A 13,570-nucleotide genomic window follows, 5' to 3' on the forward strand; every position below is an offset into this window, starting at 1 on the left:
TCATGAACTTCTGCAGAGAACAAACAATTGTGGTAATCTGCCAAAAGAACAAGCTGTGAAATGATTTCTCTTAAATGATGTACCTGTTCTGCCAAAGTAACTGGAATTCTTCTGAATTATGTCCATCTTTTCAACGCAGACGAATTAAAAAATCTAAGGCTCAGTCCTCTAAGGACCAAGATACTGGCCATGATCCAGGAAATCATCTCTATTGAGGAAAAGCATTTAATCATATGTTTTAACTTTATTGACTTCTATGGGAGATAAGCACATCCTGAATAGAGCCCTATTGGGACTGTTCACTGCTTAATCGCATGCTGAAGTGTTCTGCAGGATTGGGCCCCAGAATGTCTTGCATTTTGTAGAATGAAGACACCAAATATAATGATCTAGTTTGACAATTTATTTTACATTTTAATAGGTCTGTATGTGAATACACTTTGTACTTGAAGACAATTCATGTATCTCTTAAGAATGATCTTAATACAATGGCTGAGAGGAATAGTTCAGAATTAACTAAGAAAAAGGTTGGTATATACACCACAGCACAGAAATAACTTATGTCTTGGAATAATAACTTACCTCTAGATTAATAAATGTAAAGACTGGAGAAGCATACTATAGAAACAAGTTTGAAAAGTAATAAATATTTCAGAGGTTTAAATGCTAAAAGGAGTCTAATTAATAATGGGAAAGGTACCAAAACAATTCTGCAACACTGTATTGATTTTTAAGTCTTCTGTGAAAGGGAACTGCATGTCATTACTAGGCTAGATGGGAGAGCCTTGAAAAAGATAAAGGCTTTATGTTCTTCCAAATATTCAGTATTAAAGGTTAAACTCACCTACTATATTTATTCTTCGGAAGCCACGGTGCCACTCGGTATATAAGGAAGAGCTCTTTCAATAGCTAAGCAACAAGTCTCTAATTTCTCTGTTTCGGTCTAACCATTAGACAGGTTACATCTGCAGTGTGTTTCATGGTTTCTGAAAAATAAAGGTCCTCTCTGACTTCCAATATACAGACAAATCCAAATTTAAATAAATTCTATTTTTAAACTTTTATTCAGCTGATTACTGACCCACTCCCATTCATGTCTTCTAATATAAAACTATAGAAGGGATATGAACATGCCTGGTTACAAGCCTTAACGACTAAAACTGAGACACCATCATCACTTCCATTCAGGATTCTGGTATAAATGTATTGCAGATCCAGCAGAGAACACTCAAGGATTCTGTCCAAATCCAGGTTTCTCTATTCCTTATTGACTAAAAATCTTCTGCAGTTTGTGACTTTTTTTTCTGAGAATTTTTCAAAATCTGTATAGTAATTCCAGACTGAATAATTTACCCAAACAGCCTGAGGAACTAAGGTAAAATATACCCAGAGTCTCCAGAGTAGTAAATTGCCCCTATGTCAAAGAGATTGATGGATAAGTTAAGGATGATGATCTCACTGGAAGTCCTGCTTCACCTTGATGTCATAGGAAGTTATATTGTCACAGGATATGATGATATGACTTAAATTATCCTTCCAGAGTCTGGCTTAACCCTTGTCTCACACCCGGTCCTCAACCAGAAGTCCCATCTTACCTAAAGAGGAAAAAGAATAGAATTTAAGGTATGGTCCAAAACCCATATGGCCCCACCTCTCAAAGTGGTAAAAAAAATACAGCTCAATGTACAAAAAAAGCTAAAATGTAAAGCAAGAGAGATGTTTATGACTATGTGCAAAGAGACCTATAAAGGAAAAAGTGTATCTCTGTAAATAACTAAAATGCTCCAGAATGTTTTCATTGGAGAGGGTCGTGACCCAACCCTCTGTGAGATCCCCAAGGCATTCTTCACTTCAGGAAGGAAACCAACAGCATTAGGTGTATAGCCCAGAACCAATGGTTGATAAGTAGAAATGATAAAGAAACAGCTAAAAGAATGAATAGGCTAAAATGTAAAGGGGCAGGGGACTTAAAAATATGTGCAGAGAGACTGGCAAAAGGAAAAAAATGGATATTTGTAAAAAAAAAAAAAAATTAAAAAAAGTCTGTTAGAATCTAAGTATTAACCAAAAACATCCCAGTGAGAGAGGGCCCTAGTCCAGACCCTTATGACCTCTCCAAGGCTCTCCTTACCTACAGAGGGAAACCAAAAAGATTTGACATATGGCCCAGAGCCCTAAACCAATGACTGATATGTACTACCACCGCTAGAAATGAAAACAAACTGCAACTAAAAGTATGAGAAAAGCGACAATATAAAAAGATAAGTGTTTGAAAAGACTTGCAAAGAGACCCAATAAGAAAAAAGGGATGTTTGTAAATCCAAATGTTTACTACAAATACAGTAACAAGTTTTGCCAAATGCATAATAATAAAAAGTTAAAACAGGATTGTCAATACCTCTTATAAGCATTAAAAGAGAGTGAGCAAATACAAAAGGTGAAGGGATATAGAAGAACTGCAGCCCAGTAGGTATGCAGATTGGTTTTTGTGTAAAACCGGTTAATGATGTTTAAAACCCAGTTCACCCCATTTGCCCATCTTTGCTCAATTGTTAATCTAATATAGGCAGTAAGTCACTCCATTTATCTTAATTATTTTATTTGGCTCTGTAGGGGGCATATGTGTTTGTAACCAAAATAAATAGATGATGTTGGTATATAGATGATGATGATGTTGGTATATTCACAAAGATCCTAAAAGATTTTATTTAACTTCAGACTCATCAGAATCTGTTCTTATCATTGTGGCCACAGGAACTTGGGGGCTCTGTCCACTGACTTAAGTACCGCATCAGTTTTCTTCTTATGCATGACTTTAAAGTAAGAGAGAAAATGCTTGTATTGTCTGTATGTGTGTTGTCACACATGTATCATATCAATTATATATTCATAATACCCCTTTGTAATAATGACTTGAGAAAACACTTGTGATGTATGTACCATGCTGTCTGGAGTGGTTCACGATGATGAGTGTAAACCTCAGGACAGACTATCAAAAAGCAGGGGAGAGACCTCAAACTGGTTGTATATTCTATAATTAGATTTCACCAACCCGATATCAAATGTGACCTCCTAGAACACTATGTAAGTCTTACCATGGAGTAACAGATAGACTGGAATGCTCAAGGGGACTATCTTGCCACCCAAGCAAGCTGGACTTAGTGATAGTTGGTTGCTGTACACATAAAATCACAAAAAAGATTCAGGTTGCTCACAGTCCCAAGAGACCAGTCACTTACCACAGGTCAATCGGTTCCTTAGATTTCACACCAAAGACAATGCTTGCTATAGGATTGGCTACAAACTAACTAAGAATGTATTAACTAGGAAAAAGAAATGAGAGAGTTATTTACAGGTTAAAGCAGGCAAATGTATAAACACAAATGAGTTACGGTCTATGGTTCCACAAGGTGACAGAGTTGTAGTTACCTGTCTGGATGTCTTTTAGGGCTAACCCAGGTTGACCCTGGGGATCTATGCTTCTGTTTCATAGATCCAGCCCTGTGAGAGTCTAAACAGCAAAGAGATCAAATATGTTTTTGTCCTCTATCTTTATTTCCTTCTTCCAGAATTCAAGCTGATGGGACAAGCTCTTTTGCACATAGCCCTTTCATGGCTGTGCAGGGACAAGTAGCAAAGTCTTTGTATTGTGATGTCTCACAGTGGCCCATTTAGTGTTGATAGCCTTCCTAATGGGCAAGAGGTAATGCCTTTCATAGGGATTTAGCATTTTGCACTAGTACGTCCCTTGGCCCTTGCCACTTTCCGCAGCTCCCATTGGCCTGGAGCAGCAAACCGCAGCCAGTGGGAGCTGCGATCAGCTGGACCTATGGACATGGCAGGTAAATGGCCAGGCCCGCCAAGGGCTTTCCCTACACAAGTGACATCCCAAGTTTCGGAAACACTGCCTTATAGCATGGGATACAGACATAAGCAGGATTAATTCATGAAGCAGCTTTCAAGCATTTCATAAAGTCTAAACACATGGTTATAAGTCCAATATCCATCTTAACCATACTAACACACAGATGAGCAGGACTGGTTTCCAGCAATGAATTTGTCAGTGTTTGGCCAGGGCTGGTTTACGAGCATCACAATGTCTACAACTTAAATTATTAAAATTAAAACCATGCAAGCAGAATAATTTTGTAAAAATATGGATAGAGAAAATATAACTAAGTATATACGAGCTCTCATCCTGTTCTGAAGGCAGGGGATTTTGACACAGTGTTACTATAATGGTATCTAACTTATTTTTAAACCCATAAACATACTCACAGGCAACCATCCAGACATACGTTTACATTTGTTTTTAATTTATTTTAGCAAAACATACAAACACACACACCCAGAACCATTCCTTTTTTTTTTTTTTTTAAATGGTTTGGGCTAGTTTAAACAACTGGCACCTTCAATTCTTTTTCCTTTGTTAGTTTGCAGCCACAACTGATAATTTATTCTTTGTATTTTTAATGTGAGTTTGTGTGCAACTTATATATAAAATAATTGACTGATTTAAAAAATAAATGGATGGTTATCTATACAAAAAGATGCAAATTGACTAGATCATAGTGTATCTCGTACGGTGCTGATTTCAGTGTCAGTTTCTTTTCTCTCTCCTTCCACCTCCTTGTATTGCTCACGCTTTCTTTCCCTATATTGTGTTCTCTACTCTTTTCCACTGTCTCTTGTATTGTTAGCATCAACAGGTGTTTACCTAAATGCTCAATATTTAGAAAGACACGAAGAAGCAAAAACTCCAATAATTAAGTTTTCCCTATGGTATTGCTTTACAACAGCTTTTAGTCAATTCTCTTCAGTATTTTACTTCAATAGGCAGTAGCATTGTTAAACTATTTGTGATAAATCGCTCCAGATGCTTTTATTTAAAAGAACATTTTAGTTAATGCTCTGTTGGGAGCAATAAAAGGAAGTAGACTTTACTTATTTGTCCAGTCAGTTCTGTTTCCAGATGGCCTCGTCAACATCTGTTGAAATTGGGATATTTCTTCTGCGTAAAGATTAAATAGCTTTGTTGAATAAATGGTCAGTCCTGAACAGTTTTGAGTATAAGCCTCCAGCATTTCTGGTAAATCTCATATGAAATGTGACACAACGATAGAGATTATTCAGAACGTGCTAAGAAAGCTCTATATTGTACTTAGCTAAAACCATAAGAGTGCATGAATGTACCTTACTAGGTATTACAAAACCCTCCCACTCAAGTTGAAGTAAGACAATTGCTATCCGGGATTTCTGATTTAATTCCTTTTTATCTTGGGAGGTATGAGACTTGACCAAAAGCAAGTCCCTCACAGGCAGTTTCCCACCACTTTGTTCCCCTATTACTATTAAAAGTACTTTTAAAATATCAGATAACTGAATAACATACCACAAAGACAGTTATAGAAAAGTATATGGGAAAATACAGATGCAAATTTACAGTGAAACACAGGGTACTCTGGCGCGCCCCCCTCCCACCCCCCAATGACGGGGCCCTAGGGCTGGCAGTTGTCGGGCAGAAGCTTGGTCCTGACAGCTCCTGGGGCTCCTGCTGCAGGCTCTGTCCCCACCGGCAGCCAAGCTCCCCTATCCCCTGCCTTTTCCCCACCTTCTTCCTACAACACGCCATGCTCCCACCCACCCCCTCCCAGCACTTCCCCTGCTGCTGTACAGCTGTTTGCCGGTGCTCAGGTTGCTCCAGGAGAGAGGGGGAGAGGCAGGGCCACAGCACACTCTGGGGATGAGGAGAAGAGGCAGGGGTGGGGCCTTGGAGAAGGGGGTGGAATTGGGGGAGAGTGAAGAAGAAGCGAGGCCCCCGCACTCCCCCTACACATACCACCCCCGAGCCCCTGCCATGAGTCACCCCCATGACCTCAGCCCTGACTCCTGCACTCCCCTTACACACACCAGCCCCCTGGGCTCCCTGACTCCGCCACCCATGCCCTTATTCCTGCACCCTCCCACATCCCTACCCTCACCCTGAGCACCAAACGGGAGCTCCTGCACCCTCCCCATTCCCACCTGCACCCCTTGCACCAAATAGGAGCTGCCCCAGGTAAGTGCTCCACACCCCAACCCCCTGACCCAACCCTGCAACCCTTCCCTCACCCTAGCTCCTGGCCAGACCCTGCACCCCCAGCCCTAACTCTGCACCCCCTCACGCACCCCTAGTCATGACTCCTGCACCCCTCACACACACCAGCCACCTGCCCTCCTGACTCTCGCACCCTTCTCACATGCCCCAGCCCCCTGTCCTCCCTGACTCCTGTAGCCCCCCACACCCCCAGCCCCCTGCCCGCCCTGATTCCTGCACACCCTCCTACAGGGCCGGTGCAAGGAAGTTTTGCGCCCTAGGCGAAACTTCCATCTTGCGCCCCCCCAACCCTGCAGCAGCTCCCCTTTGTCCTGAGGCGCCCCCCCACTCGCAGCAGCTCCCCGCCCCCTCAGCAGCTCCCCCCCCAGGCCCGGGGAGCCCTGCGGTACTTCCCCACCCTAGCTCACCTCTGCTCCGCGTCCTCTCCGAGCACACTCTCCTGCTCTAATTCTCCTCCCAGGCTTGTGGCACCAAACAGCTGATTGGCGCCGCAAACCTGGGAGGCAGGAGAAGCGAAGCAGCGACTGCACAGTGGAACCCCCGGGCTGCTGGCAGTGGTGCACTGACCCAGGGGAATCCCTAGGCTGCTGGCTGCCAGCAGCAGCGCGCTGACCCCAGGGAACCCCTGGGCTGCTGGCTGCCGGCGGCAGCGCGCTGACCCCAGGGAACGCAACTCAGACTCCCTCTCCCTCCCAGGGCAGCGGCCGCTCAAACACTTAAAAAAAAATAGAAGGCGCCGCTTTTTGGTGCCCCCAAATCCTGGTGCCCTAGGCAACTGCCTAGTCCACCTAAATGGTAGCATCAGCCCTGCCAATCGCTACTAACCTTTTTGGTGAAAATTGGAACCAAAAAGGTCAGTTAGCACTTCTGCCTCCCCCCCCCCCCCATTGACTAATGGGCCTACCCTGTCCCTGCCCTTACTCTTGCTTCTAATGTATTTGGAGAATGTTTTTCTCAGTCCTTTGTGTAAGATGAGGGAAGGTTATATATAAAGATGCATGAAGCAGAATATGGACTCCAGGCAGGACCCCGTTTGTTACATGAGAGAGAGATGTGGCGCTTTGTAAAGCTCCAGTCCTCTTTTCTTCTGTTCCCATAACAGTCCACACCAGCTCCTGCCCCTTTTTTACCTCTGAAGTTTTCTGGAGTGGGTTGTGCTGAAATGTGACCATTTCAAAATTCAGATCAAGTTTAGTCTGACTATGAAAAACAAAAGTACAAAACACTACTGCACCCACACACAATCAGAGAAAGAGTTTTCTTTGGCTGTGATGCTGCAACCAGCTTAGCACAGGTGTACCTCTGTGCCTACACAAAGCTCATTACAAATGATCAGAGCCATAATCTGTAAGCTGTTTGGGGCAAGGGCTATCTTGGTATCTGTTATGTATGGAACTGAGCATGTTCTTAAGTGCATTACATTTGCACTTCCTTTCCAAAAAGCCTTTACCTCTGGTTAAGCCAAAGCATGAACAACTGCCTCTAGCAAGGAATTCATTTGAAAGTAATGAGCAACTGCAAAAGGGAAGGAGGAGAAAAGTATTTATAATAGAAGTGGGAATGCAGCATCACATCAGGATGCGCCTGCTCCCACTCTGCTCATAAGTAAGTTTGGAAAGTAGTAGTTTACTGGGAAAAATCTGTTTCATTTTGCAGGGGAAAAAGGTGGGGCCACACTGACGCATCTACCTAATAAAATAAGACTCATGAAATTATGCAAAACTTGTTCTTTCCTTTTTCTGAAACTGGCATTCACAGGCCCTGCATCATTCACAGCGTAGTAATGAAATGAAATGAAAACATTTTTGATTGTTCAGTAAAAGTTTTGTTTCTAGTAAAACACTATGACCGTACTTTATGTACTCAAGCACATAGGGGGCGAGCTATATATTCCCAGGTGGGGCCCGGACCCAGCTCCACCAATATTTGGGGCTGGGTGTCCCCCCGGCACCACTTGCCAGCACCCTCCCCCAAATGTCCCCTGCCCCCAACTTGCTGCTTCCACGGACAGCCCCCAGAGCAGAGCATCTCTGATTCCTCCAAGCTGCTCCAGGCTGCCTCCCTGCAGCAACTGCTGCCTCAGGGTCCTAGTGTCCCCCATCTTGTCTGGCAGGGCAGACTGACTCTGAGCCTGCCCTTCCACCTCAGACAGGTGGTGCGCTGACCCAGGTGACATCCTGGGATGCTGGCTGCCGCGGCAGCGCACTGACCCGGGGGACCCCCTGGGCTGCCGCGGCGGCGCCCTGACCCAGGGACCCCCTGGGCTGCCAGCTGCCACGGCGGCGCCCTGACCCGGGGGGCCCCTGGCTGCTGGGGGTCCTCTCGGCTTGCCGGCTGTCGCGGAGGCACCCTGACCCGGGGGGGCCCCTAGGCTGCCGGCTGCCGCAGCGGCATGCGCTGACCCAGGGTCAGTGCGCCTCCACGGCAGCCGGCAGCCTGGGGTTTCCCTGGGCCAGGGGATCCCCTGGGCTGCCGCGGCAGCGCCCTGACCCGGGGGAACCCCTGGGCTGCGGGCTGCTGCGGTGGCACCGTGACCCGGGGGACACCCTGGGCTGTCGGCTGCCACCGGCAGCAGCAGCCAGTCAACCATTTAAAAAAAAATTGGGGGCGCTTTTTTGCGCCCCCAAATCTTGGCGCCCTAGGCAACCGCCTAGTTCGCCTAAATGGTTGCACTGGCCCTGCCCCCCTACATCCCCACCTGAACCCCTTGCACCAAATGGGAGCTGCCCCAGGTAAGCACTCCATACTCCTGCCCCAGCCCTGAGTCCCCTCCTGCAGCCTAAGTCCTGGATAGACCCTGCACCCCAACATTTTTTTAATAAAGCACTCTTATCCAGAGTGCTTTACAATAGTTAGCTAATTGTACAAACAATGTTTGGAAAGATCATTAAGTGGTCTGCTGAGACCCTCAGCAATTTTCAAGTGGTCTGTTAGACTACAAAGACAATCAAAGTACCTCACTTTATTTTCATTTACTTCCTATTGCTTATAGGAGAAGGATGAAGAAAAAAAGAATGAAAAATAGGGGTGGGAGGGGAGATAAGAGAGAAGGTTCTTTTTCTTGGCTGGGTGCCAAGGAGGGGCCCCAAAAAGGAAGCTGAGCACTGAGCCCTACTAATTCTAAATCTGCCACTGGGAAAATGTTTTATTTTGTTGGTTTGTTTTTATAAAGGTCGCAGAAGGGTGGTATAGCTACATCATTTTCAGTCATTCAGCAAACACAAGAAGTTAGCTTGAAATAAACACACAGCCATCATAGACAAATAATATAAGAGATAAATATAATGGCAATCATTGTTTCTGAACACAGTAACCATTGACCAATATTTTCAAAAGTGACCAGTGATTTTCAGAAAGTAAAATCCTAGTACTTTCTGAAAATCAGAGCTGGTCAAGGTACCTCAGAAGTTGGGTACCCAAAAATTGACAACCAAAGACGCTTGTCATTCTTGAAAATCTTGGCCATATTGCCAACAAATTAACTTTAATAAGGAGAAAACTTCTGCAAAGATAGCTACTTATCTCAATAGTATTTACAGCATCCAAAATGAAAATGATCTACATATTCAAAAATGTGTGGTATGAATCTCTGATTTAGGCTAGTAATTATTTCCAGGCTCCGCACTATCTGTAAGGAGAGAAATAGGACCACTACAAACCACAGTTTTCTCTATCCTTAGGGTATGGCTACACTTGCAGTTGTACAGCACTGCCGCGGGAGCGCTTTGAAGTGCGAGTGTGGTCATGGCGCCAGCGCTGGGAGAGAGCTCTCTCAGCGCTGCAGGTACTCCACCTCCCCGTGGGGATTAGCTTACAGTGCTGGGAGCCAAGCTCTCAGCACTGGGGCACTGTTTAAACTGGCGCTTTGCAGCGCTGTAACTTGCTGCGCTCGGGGGTGTTTTTTCACACCCCTGAGCGAGAGAGTTGCAGCGCTTTAAAGTGCCAGTGTAGCCAAGGCCTTAGAATTTTTCCTGTATTAGCAATAGGGTAGAATATCCTGAAGTGTTGGGAAGCCAACCTCAATGTAAACCATCATTAAACATTCAGATGAAAACAGGTACCAAAAAATTACTACTTTTAAAAAAAACCACAAGTCAATAGAAAAACCACCTGATCAAGGAGCTTCATTATAAGAATGTAAATGAATTATACTTGGAAGTTCCTCTCCAGAAGAGGATTATCTGATTGTCTTGGTACTTGAGCACCTTGTCTAAGAATTCTTTAATGTTTTTTAACTAACTGCGTATAGAAATAAAGTAAATTTCAAATTCAGCTACAATATCTTTTAGTCTTCCTATACTTTAATTTCTCTTATTGAATCAGTTTGGGGGTTATTTTTTATCTGCTTTTTGTTTTGAAAAGCAAGTCATTTGCCTTTCCCTTTTTTTTTTCCAATCAGAGAACTGTTTACTACGTTGCATGAGCTTATCATTTTCTCCCACAGAGAGAAGAATTTAATTGTACAATTAATATCTTATGAATCTTTGAGGATCCACTCTGTATCTACTTCAAAAAATAATAAAGAGATTCGTTACTGGAAGACCTAACTAGGTAATTATTTTCTGATTTGAAGAAGGGGAGAATAAAGGCACTTTAACTACTGCTTTGACAGCATCCCATTTTGTTTTATATAAAGTGTTATGCTTATTAAATAAAATAATATCTGACTTACCTTGGCATAAAGTTTTGCTATTAAGATGGAGTTACTGTTGTTATTGTTAGGAACTGTTTACACAGCCCCTTTACCAAAGAGTTTACAATCTGAATACACAAGACATAAAAAAATGGAGAGGAAGGCGATGCAGGAAGTCTGTAGAAGAGCTGGGAATGAAAACCAGATCTCCTGAGACCTAGCTCAAAGGCTTAACCACTGGTTATAAAATCAGAGTAGGGTGACCATATTTCCCAAAGTGGGGCTAGTGTGAGGGCTTCTCCACCCAGCACAGAGCTGGCCCAAGCCACCCGCCCAAGGCCTGACACCCTCCCCACCCCAGGCTGGAGCCAGCATCGCTGCTCACTCAAGGCTTGTCTGCCCCTTACTTGAGCCCTGCCTCTTGCCCCCTCTCCCCTCCCCCCCTTGCAGGGCTGGCATGGCCACTAGCTCGCCTTCCTCTGCACTCCACTTTGATTTGATCAGTTGTCAAGAACAAATGGGATAAATCCACTTTTGCCAGTAAAGTCGGCATGGTCAGAACAGGGCTTAACAAAGGGACTGTCCCAGCCAAAACGGGATGTGTCGTCACCCTAAATCAGAGTCACATAAACCTGGGGCTGAAGGTTAGTTGTTTTTTGCTTTTGCACTGCTTACTGAAGATGTTTTAGCACAATGTGAATGTGCTGGCACTAAGGAGCTGCACTAATGCTGGAGTTACTTTATCCCACAGATTATTGTCATATTAAAATTTAGGGTTTTTGCAAAAAAAAAAAAACAACCCTGTTCCAATCTAATAGGTCTTTATTCTCCATTATATAAGACTCATTAATTGCTTTAATTTACAGTAGGATTCCCAAATGCACATTCAAGCCAGGCTGAACAATTATTGCATGCACATAAAATACGCTCTTAAAGTTTATGAAGAAGTAATTGCCATAGACTCAGATCAGTAACAGTTAATTCTCAATAAATGTTGTAATAATCATATGGTATGTTAATTTGCACTAATTTATCAAATTGAAATAGACATTTAGTCTGACAGCTAATAGGTGTTCAAATACCACTAGATTATGGAGAAGATAGAAAATAAAGAACAAGCTGAACAGCAGTTGAACTACCCTGTTAAAGAGTGCAGTGGCTGCACAGTTTTGCTTCCTTAAGTGGATTCTCTTACTTCAGGAGTTCTCAAACTGGGAGTCAGGACATCTCAGGGGGTCACAAGGTTATTACATGGGGGTCGTGAGCTGTCAGGCTCCACCCCAAACTCCACTTTGCATCCAGCATTTATAATGGTGTTAAATATATAAAAAAGGATTTTTAATGTATAAGTGGGGGGGCACACTCAAAGACTATGTGAAAGGGGTCACCAGTACCAGAGTCTAAGAACTACTGTCTTACTGTCAAGGGCCCAATCTTACAAAGTGCTAATGCCCCTCAACACCCATAGAAATTGCAGTTGAGGGGTCTCCGCACCTCCCAGGCTTGGACTCAGAGATAAAAAGGAATAGAAAACATTTTTCTTTGAGATATACAATAAAACAGTTGTATTCTATGAGAATCACAAAGGCTTAATTTAAATTCTATTGTTGCTAGGTGATAGGTTTCCAAGGTCCTGATTCAGGAAGGCACGTGAGCAAGATGTTATCTTTAAACATCCAATTAGTCCCATTGAATTAAAAGGGAATGAACACACACACACACAAACAAAATCTTGTTGAACTGAGGCCCAAACATCAGCACTTAATGAGCTTGTGCAGTGGCTGTGCTCTCCTTGCTCTGTGGGCAGCACCATGCCTGGCTATCGCATGGTTTTTCTGGAGCCTCCTCATTCTTTGCAAGACTGTGATATACCCCACAATATCTCAGGAGCTGATGGTGTTTTGTTTGTTTTTTAGTACAGAACTTATTAAAACCAAATTTTAAAAGTTCACCTATTTGTATGCAAACTATTTTACTGAAGGACTTTGATGATTGTTTTCTCTATAAAGCCATTAGATAGCACTATTTCATAAATATATCAGGTCTACTTACATCAGAAGTTTTCAGCTTGTTCATCCTCAGTAGCAATTTTCCAGAAGTCATTCTGGCTGTTAATAATGTCTGTGGTCTGTGATTATTTCCTTCTGGAGAGTCGTGTATCGGGGTCATATCACAAAGAGTGTGTCTGTTACAAGCTGTAGTTATTTAGGGCCAGAGTCTGACATCCTTGCTACTGATGAATAGTACTTACTCTGAGTATTCTCTTTGAAATCAATGGGACTATACTGATGAAGTAGGCTGTTCTCAGAGTGAACACTGCTATCAGAATCTGGTCCTTAATATTTATGATGAACCACTTGGATTTGGTTCTCAAGCCTGCTCCATACATCCTTGTCAAGCCACTTAATCTTTCCATGCCTCAGTTCTCCCTCTGTAAAATAATAATCCTTCTCTCCCTCTCAAGAATATTGTGTGGATATATTTGTTGTGAGAGATGCTCAGATACTGTAGTGATGAAGGGCATAAAAATACTTATAACAATAATACATTATCTATGAGGGAAGTAAATATTTTCATATCCTGGCTCATGGTTGCTGAAAAGAGTTTTGTGATAAGACTATGAGGATCTGATTCTGAGAGAGAATCATCACCCTCATCCCCCATCTCAGCATCTCCAAGAAGCTCAATACTTTACAGAATGCAGCCCTATATCTGTGTTGATTTCAAAGGAAAATATTTCAAAGGCACATAATGTGCATTTACTCTTTTAGATGCCTCTCAAGATTTGTCATCCCTCAAAGTAAACACCAATTTATGCTTCACTTTGGATTGGTAAATCT

General features: G+C 43.2%; 1 protein-coding gene across 1 annotated transcript in view; it reads left to right on the plus strand.

Annotated features, from left to right (window-relative positions):
• LOC115657440 overlaps window positions 1-13,570 on the plus strand; it is a 61,130-nt gene that overhangs the window by 14,899 nt on the left and 32,661 nt on the right. The window contains exon 2 of the mRNA XM_030575322.1: window positions 10,542-10,648. The gene's annotated coding sequence lies outside the window, so the exon portion shown is untranslated. The remainder of the gene's footprint in view (window positions 1-10,541; window positions 10,649-13,570) is intronic.

Source organism: Gopherus evgoodei, chromosome 1 (assembly GCF_007399415.2).
Source record: "Gopherus evgoodei ecotype Sinaloan lineage chromosome 1, rGopEvg1_v1.p, whole genome shotgun sequence".
NCBI classification, from domain to species: Eukaryota; Metazoa; Chordata; order Testudines; family Testudinidae; genus Gopherus; species Gopherus evgoodei.